This window comes from Coturnix japonica, chromosome 8 (genome assembly GCF_054131305.1).
Source record: "Coturnix japonica strain WE chromosome 8, WE-NBRP24, whole genome shotgun sequence".
Classification (NCBI taxonomy): Eukaryota; Metazoa; Chordata; class Aves; order Galliformes; family Phasianidae; genus Coturnix; species Coturnix japonica.
In genome coordinates, this window is record NC_140670.1 from 16234836 (window position 1) to 16253054 (window position 18219).

Sequence of the window (18219 nt, forward strand, 5' to 3'; positions counted from 1 at the left end):
CTAGTCCTAACTTTATTCCTGGCACGGATGATGGCCTAGGAATTCAGTTATGTCCAGAAGTTAATCAGAAGGTGTTTAAATATGCTGATACTGATTTTACCACTTATCTTACCTCAAGTAATGATGCCATTCCAGCTCCAGCGTTGATCATGGCTCAGTAACCCCATTCTGTCTGACAATTAAAAATTGTACGTTTTAATCTACTTATCCCTGGGCAGGTTGCAGAACTGAGCAACAAAAATTGTTTAGCAGAACCTCATTTCTGGAATGCTAAGCTGGATCCTAATTGTCATTACTAGCCCTGCCTCGACCTCTGCCCAGACACCAGTGGAAAGTTAGGAATAAATGTTTGACTGTAGGGACACCAACTTTCATCCAGTTTTGTGAGTCTTCATTTACACAGCTAGGAGGGCTGCTCTGAATGTAGTGCATCCTGTTTATTTCCATGCAAACTACAACAGACACAAAGGGCACAATAACACTATTTGATAGAGCAAATTCTCAGCTCAAAAGTACTGTTTTTCAGTGTGGTCATCACCATTAGCAATGCATTTTCACCAGTGGTGAACAAGACCTTTATGCTGTACTTGTAAATATCTGCACCAGTGGGGGTGACCCACTGTCAGCACTACTGAAACACAGCATCTTCCATCTCACTGTGCTCACATCTACTGCTTGGTCTCTGTAAATGTTCAGCGGGTGTTGATGAATGTCAATGGGTGCCATTTTTTTTTCTGCACTGAGAAATTCAGTGATACATCTTTGCTTCGTACTCACTTCTGCGTCAGAAACCATTCTGTTAGACTGCCCCTCTGAAGTAAATGAAGTAGTTCTTTTGAATTCAAGGGGATCTATGCAGTTTTATACCAGCTGATGGAGTACTGTCTGGCTATACATACAGCTTTACAGTATAAAAGAGTCGAATACTTCCTTTCTGTGAGAGCTGAAGAATTCTTATGCTATTATACTACAATGCATACAAAGCCTTGCTGAGTAAATGTCCAAACCTTTGTATAAACAGTGTGTGCTGTTACCTCTATCTGTGAGTGCTCTGTGGGCTGGAGAGTGTGAGTTAGCAAGTGGGAATAGCATCTCGGGAATGTGGTGGGAGGTGCTGGGGATGTGGAAGCAGCGATTGTGAGTCTTTTGATTATTTTTTTAATTTGACATCAAATATGCTGGCATTGGCTGATAGTGAACTGTTCCAGTGGTACTAATTACATCTGTGGCATGAACTGTTGCAGCAAGGAACCTGAGGTATCAGAATTAAGGTAGAACAGTAGACGTACAGAGGATTCCTACTGTATGACTGAATGTTGTCTATCCTGATGGCACCTGATGTACACGGTATTTGGAACTGAAATGGTGAATGAGGAAACTGGGCTGGGTGGCAGTTTGCTTGCACACATCTGGGGAGTGCTTTATTTTCAAGTAAGCAATGAGGCTTGAGTGGGAGAGGCTGCTGGTCACCTGCATGTTCAGTGCAGGGTTACTCCATAGTTACCCCATAGCTGATGTTACTGAAGGTGAAGTAAGGGGATGTGTGTGTTGAATTGGAGAGAAAGCAAAGGTTACAGGTAACTCTTTTCCAGACCGGTACTGTGAATAAGCATCTTCCATCAATTAAAACCAGCAATGCCTTCCTGTAGCAAAGCAGTCATCAAAGAATTGTCCTTTTGCAGTGTGTGGTGAATGTGGTAAGGACCATTCTCTTGGTGCAGCCAACAACTATCATGGTTGTTTGTAGTCTTAGCATCGTGTTCATTTCACGTTAATGGTGGGTAAAGCTGATTAGCTGCTGTTTTAACTGCAGGTAACTTGTCGTTATTGGCAGGAAACATGTTTCATCTGCATAACAGTTTCATGGGAGCAGTGGGGAACATTTTCTATTAGCGTTTGTTGATGTGAAACATGTTTCTTGATGGAGTTATGTTTGGAACTGGAAGAGGATTTGATGTTTTTATTCTTTACTCCAACTAGAAAAACTAAATCATGGACAGCCCAGTAATGCTGTTTTGAGTATTACTTCAAATGTATTCAAGATCAATGTCTGTCCTGGTATTTTCAATACACTTGTAACTACAGAAGCTAGAATCAACCTTCTTAATGCTGCCCAAAATATATATATGCTGAATGCATATGCAAGCTGGAAGAAGAGGAAGGTAAGGGCTAGCTCCAGGGAGCCTGGTGTTTGTCTCTGCTGCACTCTTGAGCTCTGCAGGGCCTCAGAAAGGGGCTTAGGCAGGTACATGTAAGCAGTGCATGTGGAACATTCCTCCTCTTCTCTTATATACTAAGTGGCTGTAGTCATATGTTTGTTTGCTTCTGATAAACTAGTTTAGCAACATGTGCCATAGCTCTATGCTGTCACAAACATGAGTTTTGAAAGTGACAGTATAGTAAAACCTGCTTTATCAAGAAACCTTTTTCTTCCTTTCTTTGCTTACTTATTTTCCTGTAAGCCCCAAGACCTGGTGTGTGTGGATCTGGAATGAGAAGGACCCACTTGCATGGAATTAGTTTGCTTTGAGATCAGTAGGACAAGCCATACTCTCCAAATACTGAAGCCTTATATAGGGCTGCATTGTTAATAAGAAGCCACATTTGGGCCAATGCCTTTTTAAAATGTTATCTGTGAGATAAAAATAATCAGTTGATGCCACCGTAGTACCTGTTGTGCTGCAGGATCTCAGAGCTTACATACAGTCATGCAGAGTTGTGAGGACAAATGCAGTTGTGTAACTGTGTCATCAGTAGATACTGATAAGCTGTAAGAAATAGAGCTTGTGCTGACCTACAGGGTGGAAGTTGCTTAAGAGTTTGCATCAGAAATACGTGACAGTTTTAGTGAGCAGGCAGAGAACAACTCCATATTTGGTATAAATCAGAAAAAGGAATTTTAGGATGACTGTCTTCATGTTTGCACTGCAACTCAGTCATTCTAGTGAAAAACACCTTTGCTTGCCCTAAGCTATAAAAAAAAAATCCATAAGGACATTGCTTTACTACTTATTTGACAGAAGCAGAGCCCTGATTCTTAGCAACCCAGAAGCAGAATTGCTTCCCAGTATTCATCGATTCTTCCTAGTTCTTCCCATATGGTCTAGTGGTTAGGATTCCTGGTTTTCACCCAGGCGGCCCGGGTTCGACTCCCGGTATGGGAAGGGTCTCCCTTTTCAAGGGTGAACGGTTTTAAACTAAAAGGGGGGAGATTTATGTTATTTGCTGGGGGGAAATTCTTTACTCACACGAAAGTGTGGGTGCCGCATCCCTGGTGGTGTATAAGACCCTGATCTGGTAGGTGGCAGCCCTGCCAGAGGGTTTGGAACTTGGGGGGTGGGGGGGTGGTCTTTTAGGGGCCTTCCAGCCCATTCATTCTGTGATGCTAAGGTTTATCTGGGGGGAGGCGTTGTGCATAAAGACCTCGCAGGTACAGAACTCAGTCCCAGAGAGCCCTGCACTGAAGTGTGACTTCAGGATAAATAACCTATTTCTGACTTCACTAACATAATAAGGAAACACCCCCACCACATTCAGTGCTGTGAGCCTCACTTACCAGTATTTATTATTTGTATTGCCAGAATGCCAAGGCTGTGCATTACCTATGAAGGCATCAATGTGCTAGGCAACATATGAATGCAGAACAAACAAAAGATGATTTCTTGCTTCAAGGCTCTAGCAGTCTGAGGCAGAAGATTATGACCTGATCAGATGATTATAACTGACACAGAGAAGCCAATGCATTTTCTTCTGATTGAGCTCAGTAAAAACAAAAAGTGTAGGCTGAAGCACTGTTCCATTTGACTTATTTGGAGAGAGGAAAGAGTTAAAGAACATAACCACGCAGGAAAAAACCTGAACTCCTCTTCAAATAGTCCCAAGTGTTTGAAGGGGAAGGAGAAGGAGAAAAACAAAGCAAGGAGAATCCAAAGCTCAGACTGACTTGTTTTGCAGTCATTTTTCCAAGATGTACTGGAGATTCTTTTATGCAATAGCACGGTGTTTGGGAATGAATATTTGTTCACTGAGATATGACTCTCCAATGACAGAGCAGTGAAATATAGGATATTTTGCTTGTTGGCAGCAGATTTCTGGCTGTCTAAGTTTTTATTAGTGCAGGTTTCTCTGTATGAGCATAGCTATTTATCTAGCAAGCAGGGCCAATAGATAGAAAGTTGAAGAGGGAGCCAAGCATACTCCTAAGCTTTGTTGGTGTATAAAAACCCTCCAGGGAAAATTCCTGCAGGACTGGGCCGTGTGCCTGAGTTGAGGGAAATGCTGTTACATTTTTAGGTATACCATGTACTTCCACGATCCTTATTTAATGCAGCTGAGGATGTGTTGCCAGCTGCCAGGGTTGGGTTGCAGATCTTATAACTCATGAGCTGGAAGATGGAACTTTTCAGCAGAGACTGCAGCAGGCTGCTGACCTCCCATGTGTTGCCCAGCCACCACCAGCAGTGGTTAGATAGTTACCCCAGGGGGCTGCAAATTACACCAACATGTGGACTGTTAGTCTCATTGCATGGTGATGATGAATGTGTAAGAACACAAACATCCTGAGTCTATGGATCAATAATTTGGTTGTGATTGCTGGGACTGGACCACACAGCAGAGTGTACTCTGATGGTGAGAGCTTGGCTTGAGATTAAACTGGATTCAGATCTGTGGAACCTGACCTTTAATTCATAATATATATATCGCTCCGAAGGTAATGCCTCCTATTTTTTTTCCCACCGAAATGACAATAGCTACAAAGGGCTCAATAATACTATTTGTTAGAGCAAATTCTCAACTAGAAAACACTATTTTTCAGCTTAATTGCCACCACTAGCTATGCATTTTTGCCACTGATGAACAACACCTGCATGCAGTGCTAGTGAACATCTGTACCAGTGGAGGTGACCCACTGTTGCTATTCTGAAATGCACCACCCACCACCTCTCTGTGCTGACATCCACTGTTTGGTCTCCATAAATGCTCGGCAAACATTGATGAATGTCAGTGGGTGCCATTTTTTCTGCATGGAAGAATTCAGTGACACACCTTTGCTTCATACACAGTCCCATATAAGACTCTGTTTTGTCAGACTACCCTTCTGCTGGCATATCACACACAATAACAAAAAGGAATGGAATATTGGTGGGAAGGTTCAGCCTCTACTGCCATCCCACCAACAACTTCTAACGTTCTGGACCAACATAATAAAATAGGAGGCATTGCTATTGGAACAGCCCTCATACTTAGCACATCTGGCTAATGCTGTTGGAAGTAAATGTACCCTTTGCTAGCCAGGGAAGCTAATGGGACCAAGTTTTTTGAATACGTCATCCTAACGAACCTTTGAAGTAGACTTCTCATGGAGAACATCAAAAACAACCTAGAGGCATTTATAAGGAGCTCTGCTTGTTCATAAAGGAGATTCTGGGAGGAGGCATAAGGGTGTTGATAAAGAGATGCACCAATTAACAGAGGGTGTAGGAGGAGAGGCTGATAAGAGGTGGAGCTCTCCTTGCCTAGAGTGGAAGATATTGGAGCCCAGCCAGCTGTGGATGTTCTTGAGAGGGAAGGCAAGCAGCTCCATTTTGCTGTGTAAAAGAAAGAGGCACTTACTACGAGAGAGATCTGTGCTGGCAGGTAGCCTGGGAAGGGCGGCTGTGCAGTCACAGGGCAGCAGGGTATGGCAAGGTTTTCTAGGCCAGGGAGGAAATGGCTATAAAGCTTAGTAGTTTTGTGGACTGCTTAGTTGTAACTATGTTTCAGGTCATCTAAAGGCTCTGCTTTATGCTGTTTTCTTTGCTCCTGTTGTAGCTCAGTATGACCTGAATATAATTTGCACAGCAGAAGGATTGAAATGGTAGCCAGGCTACTACTTAAGTCAACTGAGTAGGGTCAAAGTGATCTTAACAAGCTCTTACATAAAGGCACGTGATCAAAGTATTCAGATGGGTAGAAAAAAGGCAGAGTAGTAAGCAAGTAAACATCCAGCAGCCAAGGATGTTTTCAAACAGCTTCATCAGTTTTCAAACACAGGTTCTAGGGTGTTCAGACTGTAATCCCCAGAGCTTCTAGAGGTGGGCGAAAGCATCTTTGTTACACTCAGCTCACGGAGGCACTTCTTTCTCATGGAGTCCACTGGGGTTTACCATCACACAAAGCAACAGCAGAACATTGAAAATATCCCAAACTGCTTTGCAAATTATTACAGGAACTGTGTGGTAGTACAATCATGTGTCTGGATTGTTTTAATTGATTTTCTATGCTTACCACCAGCCTCGGTCTCATTTTAAAAACATTATAGAACACTCTTTTTACACTTCTACAAACACAGAGCTGTTCCTGCAAGTTCAGAGGAAATTGTGGACTTTATTCTTGCTGAAGTTAATTTGCTATTAACGTTAAATATATGCATAAGATCTTTTTTGATCAGAAATGAAAAATAAATATAGGTTTATCTGACTTTTCTGATGTGTGCATAGCACATGTATGTGGTTATTTCATAGATGATGGTGAAGACAATTGGACAAGAACAGCTTTTGGGAGACCATACCTAGTCCAGTGCAGAAATCAGTTAGGGGATTCCCATTGCTACCTCCAGATGTCCAGCCCTGTCCTCCTTTTGTCACAGCGTTTGTAATGTCATTGGTGCACTACAACATGGCTGTTGGCAAGCCTCCTGCTTTCCAGTTGAAGGTAGAAGGAGGACTCCTTTGTGAAGGGGAAGAAATGAGGCAGTGGTAGGTAACTTCATTTCAGGAGGTGAGGCTTCTGCTCTTGTCAGTCCTAGTTCTGATGGTGCTGGAGGAGTCGTCCTTTATGTAGCATTTAGAGCCTGAGCCCTTTATGCTAAGATTTGATCAGGAACTGTCTTTAGCTCCAAATGAGTATCTGAAATGGGAATTTTGTTCGAAGGAAGCAATTGTAAACGAGGGAATGTGAGTGCCTTCATGGGACTTCTCATCTGCGTTTACCAGTGGCTGTTCAGGCCCATTAGTGCCGGCTGAGTCTCTGAAAATATTGGCATGGTGTTATAGTCTGTAAACTGCATTTGGTGTGCGAGAATGTAGTGGTGAGTGTGCATGACCTGTCTGTGAGCCTGGGTATGTGTGTAAGGCTTGTCGGCATGGCTGTGGAGTGTGTGGTAGCTGGAGGCATGTATGTGTGTCAGTAGCAGCATGCAAACATGTGTGCAATCATGTAAGTGAGCAAGTGCAGATGAGTATGTTGCTATGGATGAGAATGTGGCAATGAATACATGTGTGAGTGTGTTAGCATGTCCATAATTGCAGAATATATGAATAAACAAACATGAATTATTGTATATATGTTACCAGCTGGTCTTAAAGGGAGAGATCCTGTTCCAGAAACTGCTTCCACACTGTCCTGTCCATTTCTGTACATGTATTAGTTCTAAAGATGGAAAGCGCCCAGCTTGTCTTTGGCCTGGGCATCACCCCTGAGTGCACAGTTGCTATGCCAGCTCAGTGTGTTTGTGTGCTCTTGTGAGAGAGTTGGTAATTGTGAGTGCTCCCTAAGAGAATCTCTGGGGCCAAGGGATACAATAGGCAAGGGTCTAGGGTCTGAAACTGTAGACTTTAATAAAGCCACTGACAGCAAATAAGAGCCTGACATGTGAGTCACATTACTGACAACAAGGGCTGCTTTGTAGTCCCATCTGCACCCTGATCGGGTCCCGTACTGTAACTGAAAGGACAGAACAAACTGCTGCTGCCTTCAATAAATACAACAGTGCCACAAAGGCAGCCGAACAGACCAACTTTGTGTGGCTTTGCTGCAGCTGAGCTGCTTTCCTAGTTATATTCCTCGCCTCCCCCATTGGTAGAAGTGACTGATGTTGCCCTCCAAGGGTTGCTTGTGAGCCCTGAGTATGCATGTGTGGCCCCATGGAGAACACTGTAGGTAGTTCTGGATCATCTCCCTTCCCTGCCATTCTCTTTTCTCCCATCCTGCTTTGACCCAGGGACTGGGATTGCTGCAGAGCCTCTGCCCTGTGATCTCTGTCCCTTGGATCTCCTGCCCTCACCTGGGCAGCACCAAAAGTGTGGCAAAAGTCCTGTGTCAGACTGTGAGCAACTGCTTCTTGAAATGTCTGAGCTTGGGATCAAAATGTTTGAGTTCCCAGAGCAGTCATCTAAAGTCCTTTCAAATCTTTGGTGATTGGTTACCTCCTTAGTTTAGGTGTCATCAAGAGAGATGGGTGTTTGCTGTTTATTTGGTTGTCACTTAGCACAGTCAGAAGGATTTTTCCTTGGCTGTCCTCAGGGCCTTTTGCTTTTCCCTTCCTCTGGGCCTCTCCTCTTTGGCTCTGGAGACTTTCCCAGTGAAGTGTTTTTGCGCGGAGATAAAAGCACAAGTAGTGCACAGCACTGAATCTAGGGGATGTTCAGTATGCAGGCTGCACTATTTGTCCTGTGCTTCTACTGCCTGTGATTAAGCCTGTAACTGCTCCTGTTGGTCTGTGTGTCCGTGGTCTCACTGATGCTGTCTTCAGCCAAGCAGATTTCAGCCACAGTGATTTCTTCCTAAGTTACATGCTACCTTAACAGCCAGATGAAAATCTAGCATTTACTGCAGTGAGTCTTTGACAGAATGTGTAAAAAGTGAGATGCAACAGATCTTCCCTTGAAAAGGAAATCAGATGAATCCAGCTCCTGTGCATCTTCAGAAAATCCCACATGATAGTCTTATGTGGGAGGAAAAACCCAAACCAAACAACCCTGTGACTTTGCATCCCATTCTGTTTAAGTACTGCTTCAGGTAATATTAGGCAAAGGAAAGTGCGAACTAACAATAATAAAAGAAATAAATGAATTAAAAAGACAATTGGAAGCAATACATTGTCCAGAAATGTACCCAGAAAATGAAGGAGGATTTGACTCATGTCATGTAGGAAGTGCCTAAATGCTGTATCTGGAGGAGCTGACAGGTAGAATCATAGAATTGTTTGAGTGGGTAGGGGCCCTTAAAGGCCACCTGGTCCAACTCCCCTGCAATGAACAGGGCCACCTACAGCTTGATGAGGTGCTCAGAGCCACATCCAGCCTAACCTTGGATGTCCCCAGGGATGGGGTATCCACCACATCTCCAGGCAATCTGTTCCAGTACTTCACCCATATAGTAAAAAACTTTCTCCAGTCTAAGTCTCCCCTTTCAGTCTGAAACCATTTCCCCTTGTCCTGTCTTCAAAAGCCTGTTCCCTTCTTTGTTACAGAGCAACTTGTAAAGATGTTTTGCAAAACTCTGAATTTCTGGTAGTTTAATGTGTGGGTCTTCTGCTTGAGATTCTTGTTCTCCATTGATAGTACATAAAGGACTAAACACTACTGTTGTGAAATACCCTACACAACTAAGAAGTGGCACCAGAATTCCTAAATCCTGTAGCAATTGTGCCTTGAACATTTTGGGGAAATGTGTGAGAGTTTAAAAACAAATTTAGAGCATCTCGTGTCACTTTTGAAAGTGAGGGCAGATTTCTCAAATTCTAGTCCAGTGCTTTGGTCACATAGCAGCTTTCCTATTTGGTGCTTGGGCTGTGACCTGGACAGGGCTAGGACAACAAGAACACTCAGGGATTGTATCTGATGGGTGGATGGGCAGAGCCTTCAGTTCTCATCCTGGTTTTAGAGGCTTCAGCTGGAGTGACATAGCTGGGTAAAGTGGGAAATTACTCTCCAGCATGCAGTCTCGTGCTACTGCATCTGTGCTTTCCTTGGATGTTCTTCCATCTCTTGAATAGCAGATTGAGACCTCAAGAGAAGTGTCTGATCATGGAGGTGGAAGGCTGGAGTCTTGAAAAGCATATTAAGAGGGAAGAAGCTCCAGAAGAGGGATTCCCAGCTTTTCTTTTTGTTTTCTTATATGTGTATCGCTTCCATTTTAAAAAGATACAGTGTTAACATAGGAGAAATTACATAGTTGCTACACCTGGTATGAATGTGGACGGAACAATTATGTCTGAAAGTGCCTTATGGGAGTGGATACCCCAGCATTACAGCCCTGAGATGCCAAAGCTTTGTATTTAAGGAAAGAAGCTTTTCTAAAAATGGCTTTCTGCCTGTTCTGCACCAAGAAGCAGGAGAGGCAAGCTTTAAGTTCTTTTTGATGTTCTTTGGGAAAGGTGGAGTTAGTCATTATTTAATCTAATGTTTTTCTTTTCTTTTTTCTCCCCTCCCCTCAAGAACTGGTTGGTTAAGTCATTTGAGCCATCACTGCAGAGAAGCATAGCTCATTGAGTGCCCCAGAAGTTTAGTTTAATGTTCCCTGATTTCTGAGTGGATTCTCAAAATGGTCTTTATTAATGACCCCCAGAAATTGAAATTGGTTCTGTATGTTCACTAGCAAAGTCTGGCAGAAGAGCTATAATAAAAAGCAGTGTAAGGCTGAGTGCAGATGTAAGGGGAAAATAATCTTAAAATCAACGAAACTCTGGAAAAGTAAAAGGTGAAAAAGTATCGGGAATGATTTTTTTACACTTACCCTGATAAACCTGTAGCCTCTTTTAGTTCTCATCTTGAATACAGAAAAGAACCAGGAGTTGTGCTGGTAGCTGCTATACAAGCACGTGATATCTTGGCCTTTGTGGCCTCATTAATGCACCAGAAAGTAGAGGAATAGACAGGATGATTAGATTCAGGCAACTAAATTCAAAAGCATATACTAGCCTAATCCTCCCCCCCCACCTTTCCTTTCCTTTTGGTCTCCCCCCTCCTCCCCCAATGAGAAATTTGCACAATTAAGGACTCTTTATATATAACCATATAAATGATGCCACTGGTACCTGAGATTGAAAACAGCCTGAGTGGAATGTGATAGCCAACCTCTGCTGGATCCCTACCATCCTCTGGAAACAACTGCTGCAGGCCTTGAAAGCCACAGCCTGGGTTGTTGCATTGCAGCTCCAGAACATGCAATAACCTCAAGAACTTCTTGTTAGCACTTGTTCTTGCTCTGTGATAGTAGGTGGAGGTCCTGGCCAAATCTTGGAGTAAGAAACTGAGTGAAGTTGTTCCATGTGGTTGAGGACCAGTCATTTTCAAGGTAGCTTACTTAGGTCTACGTGGCTTTCAAAATGGGGAAAAGAGAGCACTTCCTGGGAAAGTTCGGCCTTGAACTGCCAGCCATTAGAATCCAGGAGAATTCTGCTAGCTGAACAGGAGAACCTACCCACAATAAAGCCAATCGAAACAATTTCCCTGCTGAAAGGTGGCCTACCTGAGACAGGGCAGCCCGCACCAGCTGCACGCAACTGCTGTCAGACTTGGTCGGGTCTGTCAATTAAGGGAACACAGAGCAATCTGTGAGCGCTGAAAGGGATCCCTTCAGAGCCCTCCGTGGCTGAGAGACAGGCCCATTGTCTGCAGGCATGTCTCACATAGTTTCAGGGCCCTGATAAGCAGGCATGCCATGAAAACCTGCATTATATGGTGAGCTCAGGAAAACTTTGGCTGGGGATAGATGAAATGGGGGGTGGGAGAAAAGGTAACACTGCACCTTGGCATTGTGGGAGGTGGGGCAATGAAAGACGTCGTGTTTGGTGGTCCCCCAATATAACCTCCTTTCTCACAAACTCTTGTTGAATGATGAAGTCATCGTTTCCTAGGCTTCCCCTCCTCCCTCCTATCCTTGTCCTTTCTTCTGAAGTTCAGAAATCAATGGGGAAATTACTGCAGCACTAAGAAGATAAACAGCTTAGCCACCTTCAGCTCCAGCCTGGCCACATGTTGAAAATCCTTTTTCTGGGAATCTGGGACCACCGAGTCTGTGGTTAGGGAAGGAGAGGCTTTCAGATTTACATGTGCATTATAGGCTTCATAGAATAGGAAGGAAGATGCAGCACCTAGGGGAAGGAATGAATGGCATTCCCTCCAGCTGCACAGCAGCATTCGCTTTCATCTTTCCCACATTGCAGCCTGGTGTCTGGATTCCCTGATACGTGTGGGCCTGGAGTGCTTGCAAGGTAGAGGTAGAAGAGCTTGTGCTCTTGAATGGGCACATTCTAGTCTAGAGATGGATGCCCTTAGACTCCAGCGCTACTGGTTTCTGCCTGAGCTTGGGAGTTCATTAAATGTTAGTGTGTGCTAAAATGTCAGCATTACAAAGGAAATGGAACTTCGAGTTGATTTCATGTTACTTTTCTAGTTCATTTTGCATAGAAAGAGAAAAGCGTCTCTTTAAAATAAAGTATCCGCTGCACAAAGTTAGCTTTGCATGTGCTTGGGAGATACAGAAGCTGTGTGCTGTGAGACAGGAAGCAAAGGAATACATCCACAGGAGTGAGGCACCTTCATCCATTTGGAATCTCCTCTTGAAGCATCTCAGTGAATGAAGTTATGTATGTTACTGATACTGTAGCATATAGTTGGGAAGAACCAACCCAAAGGTAGCAGAGAAACAAATATTGGTGTACAGAACATGAAGGGTAGGTTGCTAGTAACTTTTCCTCATCCTTTCTGATTGGATACCTTATTTTCTGCGTTCACTACAAGCTGATAATACTTACGTTTAATTTTAATCTAGACATTCCCCATTCAGAGTTTGAACTGAGGGTTATTGAGGATCAAACCTGCTTTAGTCTCAGGCATGTTGGGCCAAAGTTGTTTCCGAGGAATGCTGAACTCTGTGGCGTTACCCACGAGTGAGCCTGGCCCATAGACTTCATCTTTCACATCTGTTTCTCTGCAGTGCACTGGGCTGCCAAAAGGAGGATTGGATTTCTGATCACTCAGTCCTTCATCTTCAGCAGATATACCTTTATCAGGCTTTAGTGATTGCTTGCATCTAACCCACTGTACAGTGACACTGCAGGAGATGGCAGCTCATAGTTTTTTCCCAGTTGGGGGATATGTCTTGGCTCAGCACATTTGATAGGGAAAATTAATGAATTTGTACTTGGATGGAAGCTCCTCTCTCATCTCTGGTTTGCTAAGGCTCGTGGAAACCCATCTTTCATTTCACCTTAAATAAAGCTCCCATCATGGATGCCAAATCCTACTGTCTGTTCTCACACTCTTCACTGCACATTCACAACATACTTGCCAGTCCTAGGTAAAGTTTGTAGTGCTGCAGTAATACTTGACTTACATTCAAGCATTTGTCCTTGTATCTTTATTCATTTATCTTAGTTGTTGTTTATTTTTTCCTTCTGTTTAGGGTTGCATACTTGAAGTTATTTTCTCTGGCCTGTTTGCTTTCTTCTCTAGTATTCCTACATATATAATATTCTATATATTCCTCACTCCTCTAACCCAGAAACCTTTAGTGTTCATATTAATCTCCAGAAATCATGTGCTTCCCTTGCATCCTGTTATGTGTAATCCATGAACTCTCTTACCCCTAAATAGTCAGATCCTTCTCTAAAGGACAGTAAGAACCCTCAGAATCCACCTGGTCACACCCTGAAGGGGACCTTGAAGAACCTTATTGTTTCCTTCTGCTTGTCTGTCCTGATCCCCTTTTGGACCTGTTGAAACTGAATTATTCCTGATGAAGAAAAGTTGAGGCATCCCTAAAACTACCAGCTCTCTTTTCAATAAAGCGGTCTCTTTGCAGAGCTTATGTGAGGATACTACTAGCACAGTCTTCATGTTGCATTCTTACTTGCTTCAAGGAACAGCGAACCCATTAAGTGAAGATATTTCAGTTTGTCATCTGGAGACAAGTGAACCACTCAGGCAGGTGGATAGGGGAGTCTGCACTTCTCAAATCTGCTGTTTCAAGATTCAGTCAGACTCAAGTAAATACTAGTGGCTTTAGAAGAGTGTATGGTCAGTCTTTCCCTGTACACTCAGGGTAAAGATGATTAGCTTCATTGTAATATGGAGCCTGAAGTTGGAGAGTGGGAGGTGTGTATAATGTGGGTCTTGCTTTACAGGGTGTGGAAGGAAACCAATTCTTGCTCTGCTGTCAGAGCTCACTTTATAAGCCAGTGCTCCCTGTTGGTGCTGTATGTCACAACAGTCTTGGCCCACTCTCCTGTGCATCTCTGTGGGAAGATATGAGCAACTGGACAACAGTGAATGTTTCAGAAACGTACTGGGTTGTCTTAAGAGAAATGCTTTCCCTTCTACTGTGTACAGTAGTATGGCACAGTCCTGCACGTATGTGTCTAGCAGAATATGAACTGCTAAACATCTGCTTCTTCAGGCCTCTGGGACCTCTCTGTGGTTTGGGAAGGGGAGGCCTTTGATCTGTGGTTTGTGTGGGAGAGGTAGATGATACTGTGGTTTGCAAACAACTGATGGTTCTCATTTTTCCTTCAAGGAGAAGAATAGTGTAGATCAGGACAGCACATAAATGGCTCAGAGAAAGCATGCGGGTTGCTCTGCGAGTTGCAATTTACTTGTCATGGTATATGCTTAAGCAAAGTGATAGCATTCACTGTGTCTTTAAGCCACAGGCCTGCTTCAGGGGCAGCAGGAAATGCTCAAAAACTAGCAATAAAACCCCGGGAGCTGAACATTTCCTTCTCCATCCCTCCAGGGCATGTAGCAGTTGTTCACCCCAGGCAAAAGTGCTCCCCCTTCTAATGTCAACTTGTCTGTAGATGGTATGTATTGAACCCAAGACAGGATCTGTAGCACTGCCAGTGCAATTTTAGGTTTCAAAGGAGCGTGACTGCCATTATCCCTCCTAACCCTGGAGGTTATGTTCAGTAGTTTGAGGGAGGGCTGCTGAGAAAATGCTGAGCTTGAGCAGAAACTGCTGTGTGTGTGCTTGCCTGCATGTGGGGAGGGTGATGCTCAATAAGCAGCTCTGAATGACAGAACGAGGCTGTGCTTGTGCCCATGCAAGAGTGGGAAAGCTTTGGTATGTGGGAGTTCAGCACCCTATGTACAATCTGATGCAGTGGATCAAGCCAAAGATCCATTTTTCCTGGGTTCCTCTCTCCTTACAAAGTGAATGTTTAAGGAAGGAAACAAAAACCGGATAGGTATATACTTGTCTCTGATATGCAGCATTTAGCAATCAGCTGGAAGATTTCTTGAAACTGAGAATACGCTGGGCCTGTGGCTGGTACTCAGGCTCCCATGACATGCTTCCCTTGGGCAGGGGTCTGGTAGCACTGGGAAGGTTGGGAAGGAGATGCTGTGTGCTGGCAGAGGGACTGCTGCTAAGACCTGTAGCAGTGAGGGCTGCTGAGCTGAGGTGGAGTATAAGTAGAAGTGGAAGCATGTAAATCTGCTTTGCTCAAGGCACATCAGCACAGGGCAAAGCCTGTGATAATAAGCCTGAAAGTGATGATTTGTTTGGTATGGGGCAGGTTTTCCTTGCAGGTGGCCTTTCCTGTCTTGGCCAGGAGCTTAAGAACAGGATCAATTTGCTTTTGAGTTCTCTGATCTCATAGGCTCATGAGGCAGCTTTGCTCCATGGCAGCTTGGAATGGCTCTTAGTGATACCTGCTGCTGTTCAGTTAAGGCTATGGACTAAAGCTGCTCCAGCTCTTTTAGCAACAATCCACTCCCAACATGCTTCAGCATTAGATACATGCCTATTCTGGTCATCTGCTGCCCACTCTTAGATGCACAGGGCACGTGTTCCTGGTTCTCCAGGAGTCAGGCATTGTAACATCCTACTGGAACCAACTGCTACAGCTTGCCTTTTGTTTCTGTGGGAGAGGCTGGTTTTGTGGCATTTAGTGCCTAAATTTGATCCCTGCTGGAGATGATGTTACTGTTAATGAGGAATGGTGTTCTTAAAATGAAAACTCTTTTTCTTCTTTTGAAATCAGTGATATACTCTAAAATCCCAGCTTTGGGGGCTTCTGTGTGTCAGATGGAGAGGAATCCTAACATTTTGGAATGTTTTTTATTGTGAAGTCCTTAACAGCTATGTGACTCCAACTTATCATGACTCCTTCACCACTGCTGACATTTCCAAGGAACACTAGCAGGTCAGAAAGTCAGCTTAGAGAAGCTGAGCTGCTTCTTCACCACATTATGCTCACCTAGCCTGGTGCTTTATAACTCTGTCCTTAATGATTTTCTCAGCTATTTTTCCTGGTACTGGCGTAAGGCTCACTGAGGTCTATAATTCCCATGATTGCCCTTAGCACCTCTTTTAAAAGAAGCGCAGTGTTGGCTCTCCTCCAACCTGGTGTGTGAGTGACTGGTTTTGATGATAAATCGCATTTTTTTGTTAGTAATTTCTTCTATACCTTGATTTCTTTAGAGCGTTTGCATAAATGTCACCTGGTCCTGGGGGTTTCTTACCATTTCAATTTTTAAGTTACACTATGATGTCTTTTTATCTTCCTTTAGAGTTTTTATCTGTTTTTCTCTACTGTTGTTGCTGTTTGTGTGTGGTTAGAAGGTCAGCATCATGTGGTGAATCAGGGTGCCCTGATTTCAGGCTGGAGATCCCTGGTTGATTCACAACAGAAACAGTTCTTACATCAAGGAGCTTGTGGACAGACTTTTAGAGGCTATCAGAGCCTTTATCTAATTTTGCTCCTATGAGGGCATATGAGAAAACTTATTCTTAGTCCATCTGACCAGAGTAAATGTAGCTGGAAGGTGCCTATCTGCATTCAACAATATTGCCTGTGGATGGCAATTAAGAGCAAAGAGGCCACCAGCCTGCAGCACTGACATCCTTTTACTGAAACATGGGGATGAGTTGCCTGGCTTCAGAACTCCCTGCTCCTCATTTTCTTTGTTTTTCCCATCTTATCAAATGTTTAAATAACACTATGAGGAAGTTTCTGAGCTGTTTCTATCAATGAGTTTATATTCAGCTTTTACTGTTTCGTGTTTCTGTGCTGTCAGGTGTGGTAGCAAATGAACCTGGAGTTTCTGGGCTTCTGCTATGAATTGGGGCAGCCAGAGCTGTCTACTGTGACTCGCATGCTATGAAGTGAGTGTGCAGAATGGACTTTAGCAGTCCCCACATTGTCTGCACCGCTTGGATCTGAGAAGATCAAAGGGTGCAAAGCCCATGAGTCTGGACAGCCCATTTGGGCTTCCACTTACCATGCCACTGTAACTGGTGCTTGCTGTCTGCCTTCTGGATGTAGCTCAAGTCTGCTCAGCCAAGTCTGTGCATGTGATCTTGTGAGCCAATGCATCTCAATTTGCTCGTGTATACTTATGGCAGTATAAATGTATGGGTCTGTGAAAATTTTGATTCTAAAGGAGAGCCTACATGTGCTGGTATGTTCCTCTCCATGTCTGCACGTATTCCTGTGTGAACCTGCATTCAGAACAAAGGAAGATGCTTCTGTTAATTTGTCAGTCCTGGAAAATAAGTAATCCTATGTTTAATTTTAGAACAGAGGAACTGAAGAACAAACTTGATCAGAAGGAATTTTGGGAATTGCATTCACACAACTTACACTCTAGTTTCATGTTTTAATTGTCATGCCATGTTTCTCAGACATGTCATGATTTCTGTGCAAGTTGTAAATCCCTGTTCTCGGTGAATCCTATTAGAATGTCCCCATAAATGCATTCCCCCTTCACAGTCCAGTATTTCTGACCATGTCTGCACAATAGAATATCCAGAACTTCATCATCCAATTCACATTGCTTAACAACCCACTGTCATTATTTGGTCTAAACTCTGCAGTCTTTCCTCTCATATAGATCCTGCATCATCTCCTCACCTCACTCCTGCTGTCAGCATCTTTCTGAATGGAGTCTGCTACAAGAGAATGAGCCCTACCCATTTCCCCTCCCTTCCCCACTCCCAGCAGGCGGGCAATATGGCACAGTGCAGCCTCCAACGTCCCTTTAGTCACTTCTCCACTGTCGGTGTCATAGGGCTAGTGTTTAAGCATTTTCACGCTGGATTTGAAATGAGATTATAGACTGGTCCACTCAATTGACTTAATGGATTTTAAGAGACTAGATCCTATTAATGCAGTCAGTGCCCCAGGGTGCCTCTCCTACTGCAGACAAGATAATCTGCCATGCAAATTAAATCCTGCCTCAAGATGCAGGGCCTGCTTAATGTGATCCATTACACAGTTTACTTGTTTATATCTAATATTGTAACAGGAATAGGCTTACGAGCAGCAGGACTCAACTGAATAGAAGAGTAAATTACCAGGAAAATGAGGTTTTAGAGCCTCTCTCTCTTCCTTTCTCTCAGTTTCTCTTGTTTTCCCACCTCTCTCTCTCTTTTTCCACTTTGCTTTTTGCATATAGGGAACAACTAAGGAAAATAATATGTCTGTGAGTGATGGATTCTGCTTTTGTTTTG

General features: G+C 43.6%; 1 long non-coding RNA gene and 1 other non-coding gene across 2 annotated transcripts in view; both read left to right on the plus strand.

The window, feature by feature from the left end:
* LOC146759960 (uncharacterized) overlaps window positions 1-18219 on the plus strand; it is an 87827-nt gene that overhangs the window by 27085 nt on the left and 42523 nt on the right. The gene's annotated exons all lie outside the window — the stretch shown is intronic.
* TRNAE-UUC (transfer RNA glutamic acid (anticodon UUC)) lies at window positions 3093-3164 on the plus strand. Its single transcript has one exon. It is a non-coding gene; the product is annotated as a tRNA-Glu (tRNA).